Source organism: Panthera leo, chromosome F3 (genome assembly GCF_018350215.1).
Source record: "Panthera leo isolate Ple1 chromosome F3, P.leo_Ple1_pat1.1, whole genome shotgun sequence".
Classification (NCBI taxonomy): domain Eukaryota; kingdom Metazoa; phylum Chordata; class Mammalia; order Carnivora; family Felidae; genus Panthera; species Panthera leo.
In genome coordinates this window covers 22338214-22362517 of record NC_056696.1, presented here as the reverse complement: position 1 = coordinate 22362517, position 24304 = coordinate 22338214, and the positions used below count along the sequence as shown (strand labels likewise).

Here is a 24304-nt window from a genome sequence, read left to right as displayed (position 1 = left end):
AAGCATCACATAGACAACTCAGTGAATATTTCTCTGTTATTTAAAATCTCAGAATTATTGGGATCCTGGAAGATGGTGGCGTAGGAGGATGCTGGGCTTACTGCACGTCCTGCTGATCACTTAGATTCCACCTACACCTGCCTAAATAACCCAGAAAACCGCCAGAAGACTAGCAGAATGGAGTCTCCGGAGCCAAGCGCAGATGAGAGGCCCACGGAAGAGGGTAGGAAGGGCGGCGAGGCGGTGCGCGCTCCACGGACTGGCGGGAGGGAGCTGGGGCGGAGGGGCGGCCTGCCGGCCAAGCAGAGCCCCCGAGTCTGGCTGGCGAAAGCTGAGGGGCTGGATGGAGTGTGTTCCGACAGCAAGCGGGACTTGACATCTGGAAGGTTATAAACTAACAGCTCTGCTCGGAGAACGGGAAGGCTGGAGGACGACGGGAGGGAGAGTTGTTGAGCCCCGCATGACAGAGCTCAGCTTGGCGGGCAACAAAGGCGCTCGCCAGCGCCATCTCCCTCGCCCATCCCCCAGCCAAAATCCCAAAGGGAACCAGTTCCTGCCAGGGAACTTGCTTGCACCACGCAAACACCCAACGCAGTGCTTCTGCGGATCCATCCCTCCGGCGGGTCTGACTCCCTCCCGGTGCCGCAGGGCCCCTCCTGAAGCAGATCTCCGAAGGAAAAGCGAGCTGAGCCTGCTCCTCCCGCCCCCATGCACCTTGCTGATCCACACCAGCTAATACGCCAGATTCCCAGCACCACAAGCCTGGCAGTGTGCAAGTAGCCCAGACCGGCCACGCCACCCCACAGTGAATCCCGCCCCTAGGAGAGGGGAAGAGAAGGCACACACCAGTCTGACTGTGGCCCCAGTGGTGGGCTGGGGGCAGACATCAGGTCTGACTGTGGCCCCACCCACCAACGCAAGTTATTCAAGACAGCACAGGGGAAGTGCCCCACAGTCCTGCACCACTCCAGGGACTATCCAAAATGACGAAATGGAAGAATTCCCCTCAGAAAAACGTCCAGGAAAGAACAACAGCTAACAAACTGATCAAAATGATTTAAACAATATAACAGAAAGTGAATTTAGAATAATAGTCATAAAATTAATCTCTGGGCTTGAAAACAGTCTAAAGGACAGCAGAGAATCTCTTGCTACAGAGATCAAGGGACTAAGGAACAGCCAGGAGGAACTAAAAAATGCTATCAATGAGCTGCAAAATAAAATGGAGACAACTACGGCTCGGATTGAAGAGGCAGAGGAGAGAATAGGTGAACTAGAAGATAAAATTATGGAAAAAGAAGAAGCTGAGAAAAAGAGAGATAAAAAAATCCAGGAGTATGAGGGGAAAATTAGAGAACTAAGTGATGCACTAAAGAGAAATAATATACGCATAATTGGTATTCCAGAGGAGGAAGAGAGAGGGAAAGGTGCTGAAGGTGTACTTGAAGAAATCATAGCTGAGAACTTCCCTGATCTGGGGAAGGAAAAAGGCATTGAAATCCAAGAGGCAGAGAACTCCCTTCAGACATAACTTGAATCGATCTTCTGCATGACATATCATAGTGAAACTGGCAAAATACAAGGATAAAGAGAAAATTCTGAAAGCAGCTAGAGAGAAACGTGCCCTCACATATAAAAGGAGACCTACAAGACTCGTGACCGATCTCTCTACTGAAACTTGGCAGGCCAGAAAGGAATGGCAGGAGATCTTCCATGTGATGAACAGAAAAAAAATATGCAGCCGAGAATCCTTTATCCAGCAAGTCTGTCATTTAGAATAGAAGGAGAGATAAAGGTCTTTCCAAACAAACAAAAACTGAAGGAATTCGTCACCACCAAACCAGCCCTACAAGAGATCCTAAGAAGGATCCTGCGAGACAAAGTACCAGAGACATCGCTACAAGCATGAAACCTACAGACATCACAATGACTCTAAACCCATATCTGTCTATAATAACACTGAATGTAAATGGACTAAATGCGCCAACCAAAAGGCACAGGGTATCAGAATGGATAAAAAAAACAAGACCCATCTATTTGCTGTCTACAAGAGACTCATTTTAGACCTGAGGACACCTTCAGATTGAGAGTGAGGGGATGGAGAACTATTTATCATGCTACTGGAAGTCAAAAGAAAGCTGGAGTAGCCATACTTACATCAGACAAACTAGACTTTAAATTAAAGGCTGTAACAAGAGATGAAGAAGGGCATTATATAATAATTACAGGGTCTATCCATCAGGAAGAGCTAACAAATACAGGAGCCCCCAAATATATAAAACAATTACTCACAAACATAAGCAACCTTATTGATAAGAATGTGGTAATTGCAGGGGACTTTAACACTCCACTTACAGAAATGGATAGATCATCTAGACACATGGTCAATAAAGAAAGAAGGGCCCTGAATGATACATTGGATCAGATGGACTTGACAGATATATTTAGAACTCTGCATCCCAAAGCAACAGAATATACTTTTTTCTCGAGTGCACATGGAACATTCTCCAAGTAGATCACATACTGGGTCACAAAACAGCCCTTCATAAGTATACAAGAATTGAACTCATACCATGCATACTTTCAGACCACAATGCTATGAAGCTTGAAATCAACCACAGGAAAAAGTCTGGAAAACCTCCAAAAGCATGGAGGTTAAAGAACACCCTACTAAAGAATGAATGGGTCAACCAGGCAATTAGAGAAGAAATTAAAAAATATATGGAAACAAACGAAAATGAAAATACAACAATCCAAACGCTTTGGGATGCAGCGAAGGCAGTCCTGAGAGGAAAATACATTGCAATCCAGGCCTATCTCAAGAAACAAGAAAAATCCCAAATACAAAATCTAACAGCACACCTAAAGGAAATAGAAGCAGAGCAACAAAGACACCCGAAACCCAGCAGAAGAAGAGAAATAATAAAGATCAGAGCAGAAATAAACAATATAGAATCTAAAAAAACTGTAGAGCAGATCAATGAGACCAAGAGTTGGTTTTTTGAAAAAATGAACAAAATTGATAAACCTCTAGCCAGGCTTCTTAAAAATAAAAGGGAGATGACCCAAATAGATAAAATCATGAATGAAAATGGAATTATTACAACTAATCCCTCAGAGATACAAGCAATTATCAGAGAATACTATGAAAAATTATATGCCAACAAACTGGACTACTTGGAAGAAATGGACAAATTCCTAAACACCCACACGCTTCCAAAACTCAATCAGGAGGAAATAGAAAGCTTGAACAGACCCATAACCAGTGAAGAAATTGAATCAGTCATCAAAAATCTCCCAACAAATAAGAGTCCAGGACCAGATGGCTTCCCAGGGGAGTTCTACCAGATGTTTAAAACAGAGATAATACCTATCCTTCTCAAGCTATTCCAAGAAATAGAAAGGGAAGGAAAACTTCCAGACTCATTCTATGAAGCCAGTATTACTTTGATTCCTAAACCAGACAGAGACCCAGTTAAAAAAGAGAACTACAGGCCAATATCCCTGATGAATATGGATGCAAAAATTCTCAATAAGATACTAGCAAATGGAATTCAACAGCATATAAAAAGAATTATTCAGCATGATCAAGTGGGATTCATTCCTGGGATGCAGGGCTGGTTCAACTTTCGCAAATCAATCAACGTGATACATCACATTAATAAAAGAAAAGATAAGAATCATATGATCCTGTCAATCGATGCAGAAAAGGCCTTTGACAAAATTCAGCAACCTTTCTTAATAAAAACCCTCGAGAAAGTCGGGATAGAAGAAACATACTTAAAGGTCATAAAAGCCATTTATGAAAAGCCCACAGCTAATATCATCCTCAATGGGGAAAAACTGAGAGCTTTTTCCCTGAGATCAGGAACACGACAGGGATGTCCACTCTCACTGCTGTTGTTTAACATAGTGTTGGAAGTTCTAGCATCAGCAATCAGACAACAAAAGGAAATCAAAGGCATCAAAATTGGCAAAGATGAAGTCAAGTTTTCCCTTTTTGCAGATGACATGATATTATACATGGAAAATCCGATAGACTCCACCAGAAATCTGCTAGAACTGATACATGAATTTAGGAAAGTTGCAGGATTCAAAACCAATGTACAGAAATCAGTTGCATTCTTATACACTAATAATGAAGCAACAGAAAGACAAATAAAGAAACTGACCCCATTCACAATTGCACCAAGAAGCATAAAATACCTAGGAATAAATCTAACCAAAGATGTAAAATATCTGTATGCTGAAAACTATAGAAAGCTTATGAAGGAAATTGAAGAAGATATAAAGAAATGGAAAAACATTCCGTGCTCATGGATTGGAAGAACAAATATTGCCAAAATGTCAATACTACCCAAAGCTATCTACACATTCAATGCAATCCCAATCAAAATGGCAGCAGTATTCTTCTCGAAGCTAGAATAAGCCATCCTAAAATTCATATGGAACCACAAAAGGCCCGGAATAGCCAAAGTAATATTGAAGAAGACCAAAGCAGGAGGTATCACAATCCCAGACTTTAGCCTCTAGCACAAAGCTGTAATCATCAAGACAGCATGGTATTGGCACAAAAACAGATACATAGACCAATGGAATAGAATAGAAACCCCAGAACTAGACCCACAAACGTATGGCCAACTAATCTTTGACAAAGCAGGAAAGAACATCCAATGGAAAAAAGACAGTCTCTTTAACAAGTGGTGCTGGGAGAACTGGCCAGCAACATGCAGAAGGTTGAAACTAGACCACTTTCTCACACCATTCACAAAAATAAACTCAAAATGGATAAAGGACCTGAATGTGAGGCAGGAAACCATCAAAACCCTAGAGGAGAAAGCAGGAAAAGACCTCTCTGACCTCAGCTGTAGCAATTTCTTACTTGATGCATCCCCAAAGGCAAGGGAATTAAAAGCAAAAATGAACTACTGGGACCTCATGAAGATAAAAAGCTTCTGCATAGCAAAGGACACAATCAACAAAACTCAAAGGCAACCGAGGGAATGGGAAAAGATATTTGCAAATGACATATCAGACAAAGGGCTAGTATCCAAAATCTATAAAGAGCTCACCAAACTCCACACCCGAAAAACAAATAATCCAGTGAAGAAATGGGCAGAAAACATGAATAGACACTTCTCTAAAGAAGACATCCGGATGGCCAACAGGCACATGAAAAGATGCTCAACATCGCTTCTCGTCAGGGAAATACAAATCAAAACCACACTCAGATATCACCTCACGCCAGTCAAAGTGGCCAAAATGAACAAATCAGGAGACTATAGATGCTGGAAAGGATGTGGAGGAACAGAACCCTCTTGCACTGCTGGTGGGAATGCAAATTGGTGCAGCCACTCTGGAAAACAGTGTGGAGGTTCCTCAAAAAATTAAAAATAGACCTACCCTATGACCCAGCAGTAGCACTGCTAGGCATTTACCCAAGGGATACAGGAGTACTGATGCATAGGGGCACTTGTACCCCAATGTTTACAGCAGCACTCTCAACAATAGCCAAGTTATGGAAAGAGCCTAAATGTCCATCAACTGATGAATGGATAAAGAAATTGTGGTTTATATACACAATGGAGTGCTACGTGGCAAGGAGAAAGAATGAAATTTAGCCCTTTGTAGCAACATGGATGGAACTGGAGAGTGTGATGCTAAGTGAAATAAGCCATAAAGAGATAGACAGATACCATATGGTTTCACTCTTATGTGGATCCTGAGAAACTTAACAGAAACCCATGGGGAGGGGAAGGAAAAAAAAAAGAGGTTAGAGTGGAAGAGAGCTAAAGGATAAGAGACTCTTAAAAACTGAGAATAAACAGGGTTGATGGGGGGTGGGAAGGAGGGGAGGGTGGGTGTTGGGTATTGAGGAGGGCACCTTTTGGGATGAGCACTGGGTGTTGTATGGAAACCAATTTGACAATAAACTTCATATATTGAAAAAAAAATCTCAGAATTAGTATTTTGAGTTATGTGCAATGCATCACTCAAACCATAAAATTGTGTCAATGTCTTGAAGGCAGTTTAAGGAAATGCTTAATTTTCCATTGTTTAAGTTCTTTTACTAGTTTACAATTTCTACTTCTATTGTTTTGAGAGTTGATTAAAAACTTACTTTTACTTAGTTTACAGTTTCTACTTTTTATTGTTTTAAGAGAGATGATTAAAAACTCTCAACATAATGTATTTCAACAAATAAAGGCCATATATTACAAGCCCTAGCTAACATTATACTCAATGGTGAAAGGTTGATAGCTTTTCCTCTAAGATCAGAATCATGGCAAGGGTGCCCACTCTCACCACTCCTATTCAACATAGTAGTAAAGCCCTAGCCAGAGCAATCAAGCAAGAAAAATAAACAAGAGGCATCAGAATTGGAAGGGAAGAAGTAAAATTATCTGTATTTGCAGATGTATGATTTTATATATAGAAAATCCTCAAGACCACTAAAATTTAGTAAAGTTGTAGGGTACAAAATCAACATGCAGAAGTCAGTAGCATTTCTATACACCAACAACAAATTATCTGAAAAAGGAATAAAGAAAACAACTCAATTTACAATACCATTAAAAATAATAAAATACTTAGGAATAAATTGAATCAAGAGGTGAAATTTCTCTACACTGAAAACAGATAAAAACATTGAAGAAAGAAATTGAAGGCACAAGTAAATGGAAATATATCCATTGTTCATGTGTCGGAAGAATTAATATTGTTAAAATGTCCATACTACCCAAAGCCATCTATAGATTCTATGTGTTCTTCTCAAGACTCTAAAGACAAGTTTTACAAAAATAGAACAAATTTAACATTGTATAGAACCACAAAAGACACTGAATAGCCAAAGTAATCTTGAAAATAAAAGAACAAAACTGGAGGCATCACATCTCCTGATTTCAAACTATGTTACAAAGCTATAGTAATCAAAACAGTATGTTAATGGCATAAAAATATACATAAATCAATGGAACAGAATTGAGAGCCCAGAAATAAACTCACGCATACATAGTCAATTACTAATTGACAAAGTAGCAAAGCATACTCTATGGAGAAAAGACAATATCTTAAAAAAAATAGTGCTTGGAAAATTGGATATTCACCTGCAAAAGAAGGAAACTAGGCCCTTATCTTACATCACTCACAAAAATTAATTCAAAACAGATTAAAGACTTCTATGTAAGACCCCAAACCATAAAACTCCTAGAAGAAAACATAGGGAAAAAACCTCTCGATATGGGTCTTGGCAATGATTTTTTGGATATGGCATCTAAAGTACAAGTAACAAAATAAAAAATAAACAACTGGGACTGCATCAAACTAAAAATATTCTGCAAAGCAAATGATCAATAAAATGAAAAGGCAACCTAAGGACTAGGAGAAAATATTTAAAACCACATATCTGATAAGAGGTTAATATCCAAAATATGTGAAGAATTATATAACTCAATAGCAAAACAACCAAATGATCTGATTTAAAAATTGGACATAGGACCTGAATAGACATTTTTCTTAAGACATACAGATGGCCAACAGACACATGAAAAGATGATCAGCATCAGTAATCATCAGGGAAATGCAAGTCAAAACCACAGTGAATTATCACCTCCTAAAAAGTCAGAGTGCTGGTATTAAAAAGACAAGAGGGGCGCCTGGGTGGCTCAGTCAGTTAAGCGTCTGACTTCGGCTCAGGTCATGATCTCACAGTTGGTGTGTTTGAGCCCTGCATTGGGCTCTGTGATGATAGCTCAGAGCCTGGAGCCTCCTTTGGATTCTGTGTCTCCCCCTCTATCCCTCCCCTGCACACGCTCTGTCTCTCAATAATAAATAAAAATGTTTAAAAATTTTTTTTTAAAAACACAAGAAATACGAAGTGTTGGCAAGGATATGGAGAAAAGGGAGTCATTGTGCACTGTTGGTAGAAGAGTAAATTTGTACAGCTGCTCTGGAAAACAGTATGGAGTTTCCTCAAAAAAAATTAAAGACAGAAATAGCATACAATCTCATAACTTCATTTCTGGGTATTTACCCAAGGAAAATAAAAGCACTAATTTGAGAAGATATATGCACTCCTATGTTTATTGTAGCATTATTTACAATAGTCAAGATATGGAAGCAACCTAAGTGTCCACTGATAGATGAATGGATAAAGAAGATGTGGCATACCTACATAATGGAACATTACTCACCTCTATGAGAATGAAATCTTGCCATTTGTGTCTACATGGATGGACCTAGAGGGTACTATGCTAAGTGAAATAAGCCAGAAGATTACAAATACCATGTGATTTCACTTATATGTGGAATCTAAAAAAAATGGACAAACAAAACAAAAAGAAAATACAGAAAACAAATTGGTCATTGCTAGAGGGGAGAGAGTGGAGAGGATAGGTGAAATGGGAGAAGGGGATTAATAAGCACAAACTTCCATTTATAAAATAATAAGTGATAAGGATGAAAAGCACAGCATACAGTCAATAATAAATATTGTGGTAGCTTTGTATGGTGACAGATGGTAACTATACAACATGGTATTTGTAGTGTATAATTTTTGAGTCACTATGCTGTATACCTGAAACTAATATATGTCAACTATACTTCAATTTTAAAAACCCAGAAAACAAAAACACACAAGCAAACAAAAAGTATGGTGCTGCTAAAAGACAGGTATATAGACCAATGAAACAGAATGGAGAGTCTGGAAATAAACCCATGTGTATATGGTCAACTAAACTTCAACAAGGGTGCCATGTATACATAACAGGGAAAGTATAGTCTCATCAACAAATCATGCTGGGAAAACCAAATGTTCATATGCAAAAGAATGATATTAGAACTTTATGTTACACCATACACAAAAATGAACTCTAAATTGATTAAAGACTTAAAATGTTATATCTGACACTGTAAAACTCCTAGAAGAAAATATAGGAGAAAATCTTCATCACATTGTCTTGGCAGTGATTTCATGGCTATGCCATCAAAAGCATTGGCAACAAAAGCAGATATAGACAAGAGGGACTATATCAAACTAAAACATTTCACACAGCAAAGGAAAAAATTAATAGAGTTAAAAGACAACATATGAAATGGGGGAAATATTTGCAATCCATGTATCTAATAAAGGGTTAATATCTAAGACAGAAGGAATTCCTTCAACTTAATAGCAAAAAGCAGATTAACCTGATTTTAAAATGGGCAAATAGATATTTCTCCACAGAAGACATAGAAATGGTCAACAGGTGTATGAAAAGATGTTAATATCAATAATCAAGAGAGAAATACAAATCAAAACCATAATGAGATATTACTTCACACTTGTCAGGATGGCTTTATTTAAAAAAATGAAAAAAGGTAAGTATTATTGAGGATGCATAGAAATTGGAACCCTAGTACACTGTTGGTGGGGATATTGAATGGTGCAGCTGCTATGGAACACAGTATGGATTTTCCTCAAAATATTAAAAATAGAAATACCCAGAAATCCCACTTCTGGGTATTTACACAAAAGAATTGAAGTCAGGATCTCAAAGAACAATTTTTACTCCCATGATCATTACAGCATTATTTGCCATAGCAAAGATGTGAAAACAATCTAAAAGTCTATCAGTGGATGAATGGATAAAGAAAATGTGGTATGTACAGAGTGGAATATCAGCCTTATAAAAAGGAGATCCTTTCATATGTGACAACATGAATGAACCTTGAAGACTTCTGCTAAATGAAATTAGCCAGCAACAGAAGTACAAATATTTCATCATTCCACTTATATGAGGTATCAAAATAGTCAAAAGCATAGAAGCATAAAGAATGGTGGTTGTCAGGGGCTTGGAGAAGGGAGGAATAGGGAGCTGCTATTCAGTGGATATAAAGTTTCAGTTATGCAAGATGATTAAGTTCTGGAGATCTGTTGTATAGCATTGTGCCTATGGTTAACAATACTGTATTATACACCTAAACATTTGTTAAGAGAAATAGATCTCATGTTACGTGTTCTTACCATATTAATAATAATTTTAAAAGAATGTCAACGAATCAAAGGATAAGACATGATCACCTAAAGACTACTTTTTCTCCTAAAGCTTGTATTCAGTCATGTTAAGGAAAGTCACCTGTTTGTCCTCTCAGGTATAAAAAATAAAAATCAGGAGCAAAGGGGAGAAAAATTAATGACAAACTTTTTTCTCACTGTAATTTCTCACTGTTGTTCTTGCTTTATTCTGTTTGCTTGTTTCTGGTCAAAATCTACATCAATTCTCTTAGGGGGTATCAATAAAAGTGATTCCTGAATATTTTTTAGAGAGTAACTTGAAATGACCACTTTTTGTGGTCTCATTCCTGAGATAGGTCATAATATTTTTAATGGTAACTTTAAAATTTTATCTGAAGTTATATAATATTCTATTTACTTTTCTGTAGAAGTATTCTAAAATATCTTTTTGGTAGTACTCAACCCTTGTTGTGCATCAGAATTATCTGTGGAGATTTTGGAAATACACATTGCTGGCCCCTGGAGATTCTGATTCAGTGATTCCTGGGTAGGCCCCAGACACCTGCATTTATAGAAGAATTTCCCAGGTGATTCTAATATACTTCAAGTTTAAGAACCACCATTATAATACACTATAGAGGCTATTTTTGCACCTATTCATCCCTAATATTAGTAAAATAGAAAGTTTGGTTGAACTGGCCAACAGATATTGAAGTAGAGAGCCAATGACAGTCTCTTGTCTTGATCTTGATCAGATTATATGGAATATATATTTTCTACATTATTTTAGCCAAAATGTATCAAAATGAATTTTATTTTTTTTAAAAAGCTTTTGCGAAAGGGACTTTAATTGTTTCGGATTTTTTTTTTTCTTTATTTGATCTGTTTGAGAGAATATGACATTCTCAATCTGGTCATCTAAATGTGCATCTCAGTTCTAATGATGCCATCTGCTTAATCCCTTGGGCCATATCTCAATTTGTACTGAGATACTGTAGCTTTATGGTATCTATAGATCAATCTTTTTCATTTTCAGACATAGGGGATTTTTAAAAAGTTTTCTCTGGATTGCTTTGAGTCAGATGATGTAGTCTTTATGATAAAATTTAAAGTTTGTTGAGACTTGGCTTATGACCTAGTAAATGATTTGTCTATGCTTGAAAAAACTATTTTCTGTAACTGTTGATTGCTATATTTCATATATGAGATCAAGTTTGCTTGTTTTTGCTAGATGTTCATATTTCCTATATACTTTTTGTCAGTTTAATCTGTTATTATCACAACTATAATTATGAACTTAACATTTTATCTTCATTCTTCAGTCAATATTATTTCAAATCTTCATGTTTTAGGTGTCCATAAATTTAATATTGCTAAGTCTTCCTATTCAATTGTCATTTATCATATGTAGTAACAATCTTTAGATACAATAATTCTTTTCTGTCTTAACATCTATTGGTAGTTTTTGCTCACGATGTCTTTTCTAGTATTTTTACTGTTAATAAACAGCATAGAAGTAAATACTATCTTTTATCCAATTTACTAATGGGTCTCTTTTTTAATTAGAGAATTTAATTCATGCACATTTATTGTGATTACTGATATATTTAATACTTATCATATTAGTGCTTTTCATGTGTTTCCTTCTTAATGACATTTTTATAGTTTTATTTTTGCGCACTTCCAAACTTTCTTTGAGTTAATTATGTTTTCTCTAAACACTTCTAATTCCTTCTCCATATATATACATGTATATATACATATGACACTCATTATTAAAAATATCTTTTATCGGGGAACCTGGGTGGCTCAATTGGTTAAGCATCCAACTCTTGGTTTTGGCTTAGGTAATGATCTCACAGTTCATGAGTTTGAGCCCCATGTCAGGCTCCATGCTGACAGCACAGAGCCTACTTGGGATTCTCTCTCCCTGTCTCTCTGCCCCTCCCCTGCTCACTCAGTCTCTCTCTCTCAAAATAAATAAATATACTTAAAAAGTAAATAAAAATATCTTTACTAAAATATATTTAAAAGGCACACATAGGGGCGCCTGGGTGGTGCAGTCGGTTAAGCGTCCGACTTCAGCCAGGTCACGATCTTGCAGTCCGTGAGTTCGAGCCCCGCGTCAGGCTCTGGGCTGATGGCTCGGAGCCTGGAGCCTGTTTCCGATTCTGTGTCTCCCTCTCTCTCTGCCCCTCCCCCATTCATGCTCTGTCTCTCTCTGTCCCAAAAATAAATAAAAAACGTTGAAAAAAAAAATTTAAAAGGCACACATATCATAAGCTCAGTGAATTTTTACATTTTGCCGCCAGTCACCAATTGCCCTTCTCAAAGGGTAACCAGGATCCTGACTTCTAACACCAGAGATTTTATATTTATAATATATATGTATGTTATATATATAAAGGATATACATACATAAATGACTCAAACATAAAAAGAATGTTCAACTTTACCCATAATATGAGAAACTAAAATTACACTAAGATACCATTTCTCACTTACCAGATAAGCAGAAATTTTAAAAGCTTGGCAACATATTCTATGTGGGATAACAGGCACTTTTATACATTACTGATAGGAATGCAAATTGGTACAAAACTTACGGAGGCATATTTGGCATACATAACAAAACTACATAAATTCTTAACTTTTTATTTAGAAATTCTACTTCTAGGCCTTTACCCTGAATATGTATCTCTAACTTTATGAAAATTAATATGCAAAAATGTATTCATTGCAGCATTTTTTTCAGCTGCACAATATTGGAAACAATATATGTCCATCTATGGAGATTGGTTAAATCTCCAATCTATGGAGATTGGTTACAGTGAGGTATTTTGGAAATTTATGAGAAGAAAGATCTCTGAGGCTGCTATGGAATGATTTGTAGGATACATTGTTTAGTGAGAAAAGTAAATTTAAAATTTTATGTAGCATATAGTATGCTATTTTTTGTGTAAGAAAGGAGATATAAAAAATGTAATAGCGTATGTTTATTTTTGCAAAAAAGAAACATAGGAAGGAAAAGCTGAGAAAGATTGGCTATCTACTGGGAATTAGTAGAAATGAAGATTTGGGTATGAGGGAATGAATCTTCTTGAAGTATAATTTTTCATGCAGTTTTGACCTTCCTAATCATGCTAATATTTTACATTTTCAAATTAAACCCACAGAGTTAGGTATAAGAATGAGGGGAACCTAAAATGGAATACGAATATAAATAAGTGAAGCTAAGTATTTCAAATGAAAAAAATACAGCCATGTTGAAGGTGTGGGGCAATGTGGCCAAGTAACTTTTAGATACAATATTTTGAAATTTTAACCTTGGACTAAAGACTGAAAGAACTGTACGCAAATGTTGAGCTCTAGTCAGTAAGAGTGTTTACTGCACTGTTGCAGGTTAGCAATCTCTTAACTACTTTATGTAATTTTAAGGACTAGGCAAATAAGTACAGATCTTTCTTGATTTACTATGGGGTTATGTCCTGATAAACCTATTGTAATTTGAAAATACTTAAGTCAAAAATGTATTTAATACACTTAACCTACACAACATCATAGGTTAGCGTAGCCTAACTCAAACATGCTCAGAACACTTATTATTAGCTGACCATTGGGCAAAATCATCTAACACAAAGCCTATTTTATAATAAAGTGTTGAATACCTTATGTAACTTAATTGAATAGTGTACTGAAAGTGAAAAAGCAGAATGGTTGTAGAGGTACGGATTGGTTGTTTACCCTTGTGATTATGTGGCTGGCTGGCAACTGTAGCTCACTGCCATTGCCAAGCATCTTGAGAGAGTATCACATATCATATATGACAGCCCAGGAAAAGATCAAAATTTAAAGTATGGTTTCTATTGAATGCATATTGCTTTTGGACCACAATTAAGTAAAAAAATTGTTAAGTTGAACCATCACAAGTTGGGTAGTATCTGTATATATGTTGAGGGTAATAGAAGTCTAGTTTCTCACCATTGTTGATATGAGTATAGCTATGCAATGGGGGAAGATTAGCGTAAAGCCAGTGATATTGGATTGGCACTGGAGGTGTTCGTATGAATTCATGGCTTTTTCTATATGTATGTATGTATGTATGTACATATATATGTATGTATCTATCTATTTGTATATGTGTATATAGAAATACACATACATACATTTCCTAGCTCTGTGTACTAAAGGCATAGAAATGACACTCTAGTAGCAGTGAGTACACTTAGCACCCAAATCTTACTTTCTAAATAACATTTTCACTAAAGGAACCAGTGCTCCAAGGAAAAGAAACGAGCTGGACCAGAGAAACTATAAAATGAGCCTGGGATATCATCTTATGCCAAAAATTATGAATGCTCAAAAATCATGGGGACATGTCAAAAGGATACAAGAACAAGCTTGAAAGGGGCCCGTTGATCAAATTTGGGGTAATTTAAATATCAAAATAAATAATTATAATAATAAATTATAATTTATAGAATAAAATAAGGTTCTATGAGTATATTCTGATATAAATGAATACTGAATAATAATGGAGAAGGAAAAATCCCCTCCTTACAGTAAAGTGCCATTCAACATTCCTTCAAAGAAGGAGTTAAAAATCACTATTTGGTAATCATCATGGTAATTTTTTTTAACTGCTGTAAAATGACCAACATTTATTATTCTCACAATTCTGTAGTGAGAAATTCAGACAAAGTACAACAGGGATGGTTCATTTCTACTCTACCATGTCTGGGGCCTCAGCTGAGATTGCTCAAAAGGCTGAAGATGGCCAGTGTGGCTTGATTGGGGATATGTCTATGACCTTGGTTCTTATGTAAGTGGCATCTGCTGAGACTATAATTCCCAAAATTGCAGCTTCACTCACATGTCACATGTTTCCTGGGCTAGAATAGCCAGGGGTCGATGAAATCTTCCTCTTTCTGCACATGCCATTCTCAGGACAGTCAGATTTCATACAGATTTTCCTTACAGTCAGATTTTCTTCTAGAGCCAGAGTTGCAATAAAAAGTTGCAAAAAACCCAGAGGAAGCTGTAGAGCCTCTTACAGCATAGTCTCAGAAGACCCAGAATCACTTCTGCCACATTTTATTGGTCAAGAAAGTCATTAACACTAGCTCAGATTCAAGGACAGGGCAGGCATAGACTCAGCTTCTTGATGGGGAATGGCATGGGAGGGAAGGAATTGAAGGTGCCATTTTGAAGACAAGTGACCACAGTGAATAGTACTCTTTAGATTTTTTTTCACTCAGCAATAAGCCTTGGAGAGCTCTGTAAATTAGTCCATACAGATCTACCTCATTTTTTCTTATTGTTGCATAACATCTACTAAGATTATACTACAAGTTATTTAGACATTTGTTCCTTTAGGGACATATATAGGTAGTTTCCTTTTTTTTTTTTTTTTTTTCTATTTTAAAGTCATTCTTAAATATGCTTATCTTTGTTTATATGCTAGTATTTCTAAGGTTAATACTAAGAAGTGAAATTTTTAGCGTCATAGGATATAAACATATTTAATAGACATTATTAACTTGCCCTCTAAACTGACTCATCTAGTATAGTTATAGTTACAGTTATAGTTATATAGTTATAGTTATATTTTCTCCATGAATGCATTAGAGTGCCAATTTTCCTGAACATTACTTGATACTATCAAACTTTTTAAATGTGTGCCAATTTTGTGAAAACTGGTACCTTACTCTTTTATTAGTTTTTATTCCACTGATAAATGAATGCTTACTCACCCTTGGATTTGTTCTTCTGTGAATTGCCTGTTCCTAGTCATTGCCCATTTTTCCATTGTAATTATGTTTCTGTTTATTTGTAGAACTTGTTGTTCTGTTCTGGATTCTAATCCTCTTTCTTTTAACTATTCAGAGCAGATTTTGATGAAATCCAGGATCCTGGCTACATGACTGGAGGTCAAATGAAGAGAGAGGTTCAGAGCTGTGAAGCTCGGGGTCTGGAGTCGCTGCACCTACCTCATTGTACTTCAGCATGAACCAGAGTCCCAAAAATTCCTCAGGTAAAACCCTGTCCTTGAGGTTACCAATTATACCCTTGACAGTGTTTCAAAAATTGTGATTCTCAATCAGTGGCCTCAGAATAACCTGGGTGCTTATAAAAAATACTGGTTCCTGAGCAGCTTCCCAGGTCTACTGCATCAGAATTTTATGGGTAGGTCTAGAAATCTACATTTTCAACTATTTATGACTTACCACTGAAATATGAAAATGGCTACCTTAGCACAGACCAGAAATGTATATTAAAAGTAGAGGAGAATGAAAGTTTGAATAATATACCACCTCTCTGGTCTTCTAGGGAAAGGAGACATAGAACCACATAATCATAGAACCAGAGCTCAAGGTGTCCCAGAGATCACCTAATCTATTGGCTTTACTTTACAGAAAAGGAAACTGAGGCCAAGTGAGTTTACATCATTTGTCTGGGGTCTCACAAATTCTGCTGGCCAAGAACTTAGTTGTCCTGACCAAATGTCCAGTGCTCCTAATATTGTTTAACAATTCCTCTAGAAGGGTTGGTTTGGTTTGGAAAGCTGGAAATACTTTGAGAGTAAATTGTTTTCATAATATTATGAATATACTGATGTTGAACATCAGTATTTCTTAAGAGCTATGAGGAAAAAGCTGCCAGACCTCTGACTATAGCAGAATCGCTGTCAGGAAGTACAGCTATAATTACACATCTTCCCATTAACTATTTTTTCCTCAAGTGGTTTTAAAAACCAACCATTACACATCTCCACATGAGTAATCAATCAAGACCTGAATATTTGTATTTTTTTTACAGTGTCAAACTAGTATGTTCTTAGAACCATCATAGTAACATTTCATTCAAGTAAAATTATCAATGGATGCCAAGACTATGGTGTGACACTTTGGTGAGGATCAGGTTTTTTACACAGTCTCAATGTATCTTCCCACAAAGTACTTACTAATTACAAAGGGAAAAAAATAAATGACAGTGGAGAAACCTGATCAAAACCACGTAAAGAAGTGACCAGTCACCATCACCAGCAATGAGACAAACTGACATCATGTGCTTTCTCATGCTGAACAGCATCAACTCTTGTGGAATTCTAACCAAAAATGCATAGTCTGAATACAATCATGAGGAAATATCAGACAAAAGCAAAATTGAGGGACATTTTACAACGGGCTTGTGATGAGAAGGTTATGAAAGACAAAGAATGAAGAACTGTTTCAGATTGAAGGAGATGAGAGGTGTGGCAGCTAAATCCATTATGTGATCCTGGATTCTAGAATCCTAGATTACAATACTTCTTGCCTCTATTCTTGGACATTAGACAACTGGTGAAGTTTGAATAAGTTCTGTAAATTTGATAATAGTATTATATCCGTATTAGTTCTCTGATTTCAACAACTATACTGTGATTATAAAAGAGAATGCTCTTGTTCTTAGGAAAAACACACTGAAGTATTTTTTAATGTTTATTTATTTATTTGTTTATTTATTTATTTATTTATTGAGAGAGAGAGAGAGAGAGAGAGAGAGAGAGAATAGTAAGCAAGCTTTGCACTGTCAGTGCAGAGCCTGATGTGGGGCTTGAACTCACAAACTGTGAGATCATGACCTGAGCAGAAATCCAGAGTCAGAAGCTTAAATGACTGAGCCACCCAGGTGCCCCTGCACACTGAAGTATTTTGAGGTAACAAGACATCATGTCTGTAAACTTACTCCTAATGACTCTGATTAAAGGAAAAATACGTGTAAAAATATATGCTCTTTCAATTTTTTGTGACTTTTAAATTTGAAAACATTCCAAACATATCTAAAAGTTGCAAATATAGTGCAAAGAACTCTAGGATATTCTCCCAGACTTTCAGGTTTTCAACTATTTTTCTTCCTCCAAGTTTTTATTTAAATTGCAGTTAGCTATCATACAGTATAATATTAGTTTCAGGTATAAAATTTAGTGATTCCATACTTACATACAACACCTGGTTCTCATCACAAGTGCCTCCTTAATCCCCATTACCTATTTAACCCATCCCCCTACCCACCTCCCTTCTGGTAACCATTAGTTTGTTCTCTATAGATAAGAGTCTGTTTCTTGGTTTGCCTCTCTTTTTCCCCTGCTATGTTCATTTGTTTTATTTTTCAAATTCCATGTTTTAGTGAAATCATATGGTATTTGTCATTCTCTGACTGACTTATTTTGCTTAGCATAATAGTCCCTAACTCCACCCACATCATTACAAATGACAAAATTTCATTCTGTTTTATGGCTGAATAATATTCCATTGTATATTATATACCACATCTTCTTTATCCATTCATCCATTGATGAACATTTGGGCTCTTTCCATAATTTGGGTATTGTTGATAATGCGGCTCTAAACATCAGGGTACATGTATCCTTTTGAACGAGTGTTTTTGTATTTTGGGGGGTAAGAATCTAGTAGTGTCATTGCTGGAGCATAGGGTAGTTCTATTTTTAACTTTTTGTGTAACCACCATACTGTTTTCTAGACTGGCTGCACCAGTTTGCATTCCCATTAACAGTGTAAGAGGATTCCTCTTCTCTGCATCCTCACCAACATCTGTTGTGTCCTGTGTTGTTAATTTTATCCGTTCTGACAGGTGTGAGGTGGTATCTCATGGTGGTTTTGATTTCCCTGATAATGAGTATTGTTGAGCCAGTTGTTAAGGTTTTACCACATTTGTATAATTATTCTTTCTTGTACTATTCTTGCAAATCTAGGTATGTTAAAAATTATTTCAAAATAAAAAGGCAAATGATTGAAAGAGTGACTATTTCTTCTTGCTTGCTAAATAGGTAGCTTAAGGTAGTGGTTAAGAACCTTGTTTTTAGTAAGAAATGCCCAAGTTCAAGTCCTAGCCCTTTTGTTTACTATTGTGACATTCTCCCCTGAGCTTCAGTCTTCTGTAAAATGATAAGAATACTGACCTTAGGGCATTAATGTGAGAATTTAATGTATGTTAATTACTTGGCATCATTAACTAGTACACAATGAGCAGAAAATACTATTATTTTTGCTTCTTCTACTTTTCTCGTTTCTGTTTCCTTCTTCTTGATGTAATTAAAATAATTTCAGAGCTTACTTTAAAATTTGTATCCTTTCCTTTTACTCCAGGATACTCCAGTCTCATTTCTTTTGTGGAAAACTAATTTAGCATTCTAAATTAGTATCTATATATCTAAATTAGCCAGTGATCTATATATCTGGCTTTTGAGGACTAGAAATACATACCTTTCTAGTGAAGTATTCATATTATTTCTCTGTGGAAGGGGTTTATCTGATTTTTCACTTTGCATTTTGAGTCTGTAGTCTGGAACCTATTAGTAAAATTTACATTATTTTACATTACCCGCATATTGTTAAAAGTCAAATGTTGAAAAATAATTAGGAAATATTTATTTTACTGGGGTGGATTACATTTCTTTTAGCTATTTGTTTCTCCTTATTCTGGCTTACATATGTGACCAATATAAAAATAAAATTGGAGAGTTATTTTATTGAATAAGGTGAATATTTGCTTGTTATTACCATTATAATACATTGTGAGCTTACCAGGACTTAGAATTTATTAAACCTCAAATTGCTGCTGGGAAAACCTGTGGGAAAAGGGCCATTACACATATTGTATTACGTGAAACACTTCACGTGGCAAAGGGGAATCTTCTGTATTAGTAAAAATATTACTCATGAAGTAAGAAGTACTTTGTGGTTCAACTCTCTGGAACTGAGCGGACATTAAATATAGTTGTTAGTCTATAATTCAGCTACTTTACCACAGTAATTTATTCATTGAACTAATAATAGTAAAACCATTATTAGCCCTTAGATCACATTGCTCAGTGGTGTTTCTCCTTCATACCTTTCTCCTTCTCCTCTTTCTTCTTTTAAGCTAAATTATGTAATAGTTGTTTGAGTGAAACAACTATTGGTAGTAGGCAATTGATAAAGAAAATGTTAGGTAAGAAAATAGGGGTTTATTTTTGACCCACACCAAGAATGATAAAACTTAGGAAAACAAATACATTTGATGTTGTTTTATGATATCAAAACTCAGTGAGTAAAGAAAGCATTTACTTGGAAATGATTTATTTGACATTCTCTTTGTTACACTTATTCATGCTGTTTATTCACTAGATTATTGGCTGTTCTGTGGCCAACTCTACTTCAATAATGTCTTGTACATAGCAGGATCTTCATATGTATTCGGTGAATCAATACATATTAGAGAAAATAATCTTAATTTTGTTTTATTATAATGAAGAACTTGGAACTGATGATTATTTCTGCAATCATTAACCAATGGATTGCTTATAATCCTCAGAACCAATAAATTATTGTATAATGTCAGGAATGGTTTCAGAAATAAAACAAACGACTTTATTTTGCTGTTGTATAATACTATAGTATACCCATATTGGAAGACCGAATTAAGTTAAAAAAATAATAAAGCTGGAAAAATTCCAGAAAAATAATAATTACTATCAAGGTGACTGGAAGTACTCATATAAAAGTATTTTGAATAGAATCTTAAGATTTGGGAAAGTAGTACCTTAGAATAGATATATTTGTCGTTTATAAGATCTTGAAGCCTGCAGGACTTATGAATATGGATTTATTCAACTTAAGAAACACCCTTGAAAGGTTGAAAGAAATAAATTTAAGCAAATCAATGCAAGGAATTTTCTTTACATTGAAGTTAGAAATTTTGTGGGATTCAACCTCAAGAGATGATAAAGTGGAAAATTATCTGGTTTAAAGACTTTCAAATTAAATCATTTTTTTTGGAAAAATCATAACAAATTTGGATTAGAGGTGTTTAAAAGGTATAATTTTATCTTTTGTAAGCCTATATAATGATAGTCATTTGAATTGGTACTTCAAACTGGTTAGCTCAGAAAACAGCCAATTTATATGTCCTAGGGAGGAAAACAATGCAGTTCCTTTTTAGAGTTCATTAAGGATAGCCTAGTGCTTAGGAGTACAGACTCTGGAGCCAGGCTGTCTGGGTTCACTACTTGTGTGAGAGAGCGAGTTTCAAAAGCACAAAGGTTTTATAGGGGTCTAGGGGCAGTTGGTGAGGTAACGGCTGTGGCCTCAGCCGATTGGCTGGGGAAGGGTCGTGGCCTCGGCCGATTGGCTGGGGAAGGGTCAGAGTCCTGTTACGCAGGTCGCTGGGAGCGTTTTGATCAGGAAGTTTGAACGGGTAAGTGGGAGGTTACTCAAGGGGAGGAGGCACGGTCTGAGGTTTCTGCGATTTTCCCGGAAAAGGGGTCATATCGGGGACGTAGTCACTCAAGGTGGAGGACACAGAACAAGATGGAGTCGGCCGGTGTAGGCCCGCCCTTTCACAAGCTGACACCCTGCAAACCAGCTCCCCTCCAAGTGGGATGTGTGACATTCCACAGGTACTCCTGACTGCCCAAGAACAAAGGAAAGGAAAAAACCAATGGTTAACTGATAGAGATCACAGTCATGCAGGACTTGAGTCTCCATTACTTTACAAATGTCTTAGTAAATTACAAGAAAAAGGCAATCTTATCAGTAGCCTGATCTCCAGAAACCTATAGACTCAGTTTCCTGGAGCCCCAACATCACCCTTCCCTCCATAGTGATGTGGGGGAACAAAGGCAAAAGGAAATGGTAAATAAAATTAAATTTCTTTATAACCTGCAGCCCATTGACAAATGCTTGAGACAGGCAGAGTAAAACATTTCTCTAGGAACTCCCTACCGTCTTAATGTTAATGCCTTACTAGAGGGAAAATAACTTTAGCTCAACAATAACAAGGCCTCTGGTGATCCCTCTTTAGCATATGAAAGTCCTTTGGAGGCTTCCTTTTGCCTTTACCTACCCTAACTCCATGGTATATAGCCAGTCACTCCTCACAACCCCAGTGCATCTCTTCTGCCCACTGGTCCTGTACCTGTGTTTTAATAAAACCACCTTTATGCACCAAAGACATCTCAAGAATTCTCTCTTGGCCATCAGCTCTGGAGCCCCGCCAGCACTCCAGAACCTCATCAATTTCCATATTCCTGCCTTATCTAAGGCTAGTTCTGATGCTTATGTTGTCTCTTTAAACTGTGTTTTTCCATTTAGAATGCATGTAGTTTTTCTTTCTATCTTTTTTTTTTTTTTTTTGAAAGCTAGATATGATGTACTGGGGGGAAGTAATTCTCACTAAACAGGCTTTTTATGTGATGTTCTGATAAGGTGTGGGGTAAGGGAAATGTACTATAATCTACAATTAGGGCTCAGTTTTTCCGTGAATCTATGTCTCTGAACTGTGAACTTCACAAGTGCTTCTCAGTCATCCATTCCCACATTTTAGGTGGGTCAGATGGGGGCAGGGGGAATGGAGTTGAATATTTCCCTTCCCCTACATGGAAGACCAGAGCAGGTCAGGCTCTGATAAAACCCTAATGGGTTAGGCTCTTGCAAAATAGTTTTACTTGAGTAAGGGCCTTGTTTAGAAGAATGGAATGCTTTGGTATATTTCAAAAATGTTTACTTCCCCCCCCCCCCACACCCCCATCTCTCCCTGCTAGAAGTCCAAAGGAATTTTTTTTCTGATATTCACTGGGAGAACCTGGTAGAGAGCTCCAAAAGTAGGGGGCCACCCTGGAATTTCTATTCTCAAATTTGTCTACATTGAACCTTCAGCAACTTGCCAAATGAAGTTCACATTTTCCTGTTGTGGCACTGGTTCCTGAGGGTTTCTACTTGTAGTTTTCTGCTCTGGTAAACTTTGATTTTCTGTGTTCACCTGTCTGTCTCTCCAATTTTGGGGACAGTGGTTTACCTTATGACCTCACTTCTCCTGTTTATAAAATGCATTCATGGATGTACTATGTTGTCTTAGTTTCCTATTGCTGCCATAACAAATTACCACAAAATTTCTGGCTTAAAACAACAGAAATTTATTCTCTTACAGATGTGGGGACGAGAAGTCTGAAGTAAGTCTCATGGGGCTGAAAGGTGTCAATGGGGTTGGTTCCTTCTAGAGGCTCCTGGGAAGATTACATTTCTTGCCTCTTCTGGTTTCTAGAGGCTGCTGACATGCCTCGGTTTCTGGCCACATCACTCCAATCTTTTCTTCAGTAATTACACGGTCTTCTTCCTATCTGTAGTCAAGTCTTCCTCTGCCTTCTTCTTAAAAGGATACTTGTAATTTCATTTAGGGCCTGCTTGGATTATCCAGGAAAATCTTCCCATCTCAAAATTCTTAACTATATCTTCAAAATTCCTATTGCCATATGTGGTAATATTCCCAGGTTCCAGGGATTAGGACTTGGATATCTTTAATGGCCCTTATTCCATCTACCACCAATATGTTTAGAAATGTATTATCTCCTCTTCTGATTATTAAATGTACCTTGAACAATTTTTATGAATTGATGACACTGGATTTCATTGTAGAACAGAATAAATATTATTGAAGAATTATGCAAGAATAACTTTACAGGTGCTACATAATTTGAGCAAGTGATGGTTTAAATTAAACTAAAGGTTCAATCCTAACAGCAACAACAAAATTAATTGATATGCACAGATTTTGATAGACATTTGTTTAGGAGAAATTTTTATTTCTCCACCTGATTAAAAAAAAAACATTGGTGAAGAGCTCCTATGCATATAACCAGAATGCAACATGTCTTATTTTTCAACAAGAGGATTGCTCCTTTTCTCTTCTGTACACATCCATCTGGACTGTGTTGCCATTTTGGAATTTTCTAATTTAAATTTTAATTTATATATCTCATCCAAATAAAGTCTTTTAGGGCAGAGATGTGAGATGTGAAAGGAGGACGTAGAGTGATTTGCTCAGGATCTTAAATCCCTTTGGAATAGCTTTAGACCTTAGTGACTCTGGTTCTGGCCAGAGAATCAGAAATACAAAGCTGGAAGTGATGAAAGGGTAGTGGCACAAAAAAATACTTCAAAGTATTTAAAGAGAAAAGTATCTTTTAGTGGGTACCTCTGGAATGTCAGGATAATCACTGAGACATAGCATTTGAGATGTCTGACAAAACAATGAAAATAACTTCAAACTTTATGAATCGTTGAAAGTTAGGTTTAAATGAAAGCTTTGTCTCAACTTCAAAATATTGAATTTGGCAAGAGGAGTCTGTAATTACTACCATCAGATGCTGGGGCCCCCAAGCCACCATCATGTTAAATTAAACTCTCTGAATTCTGTATTCATCTTTCTGCTTCTTTATGTGGTGGAGAAAGGAGAGCTCAGATAGTTATGGCAAAGCCTGGCCAATTGTCT

At 36.6% G+C, this 24304-nt stretch overlaps 1 protein-coding gene across 1 annotated transcript in view; it reads left to right on the top strand.

Annotated features, from left to right (window-relative positions):
• Window positions 1-107, top strand: part of ODR4 (odr-4 GPCR localization factor homolog) — an 80080-nt gene extending 79973 nt beyond the window's left edge. The window contains exon 16 of the transcript XR_006199089.1: window positions 53-107. The gene's annotated coding sequence lies outside the window, so the exon portion shown is untranslated. The remainder of the gene's footprint in view (window positions 1-52) is intronic.
• The last annotated feature ends 24197 nt before the right edge of the window (window positions 108-24304 follow it).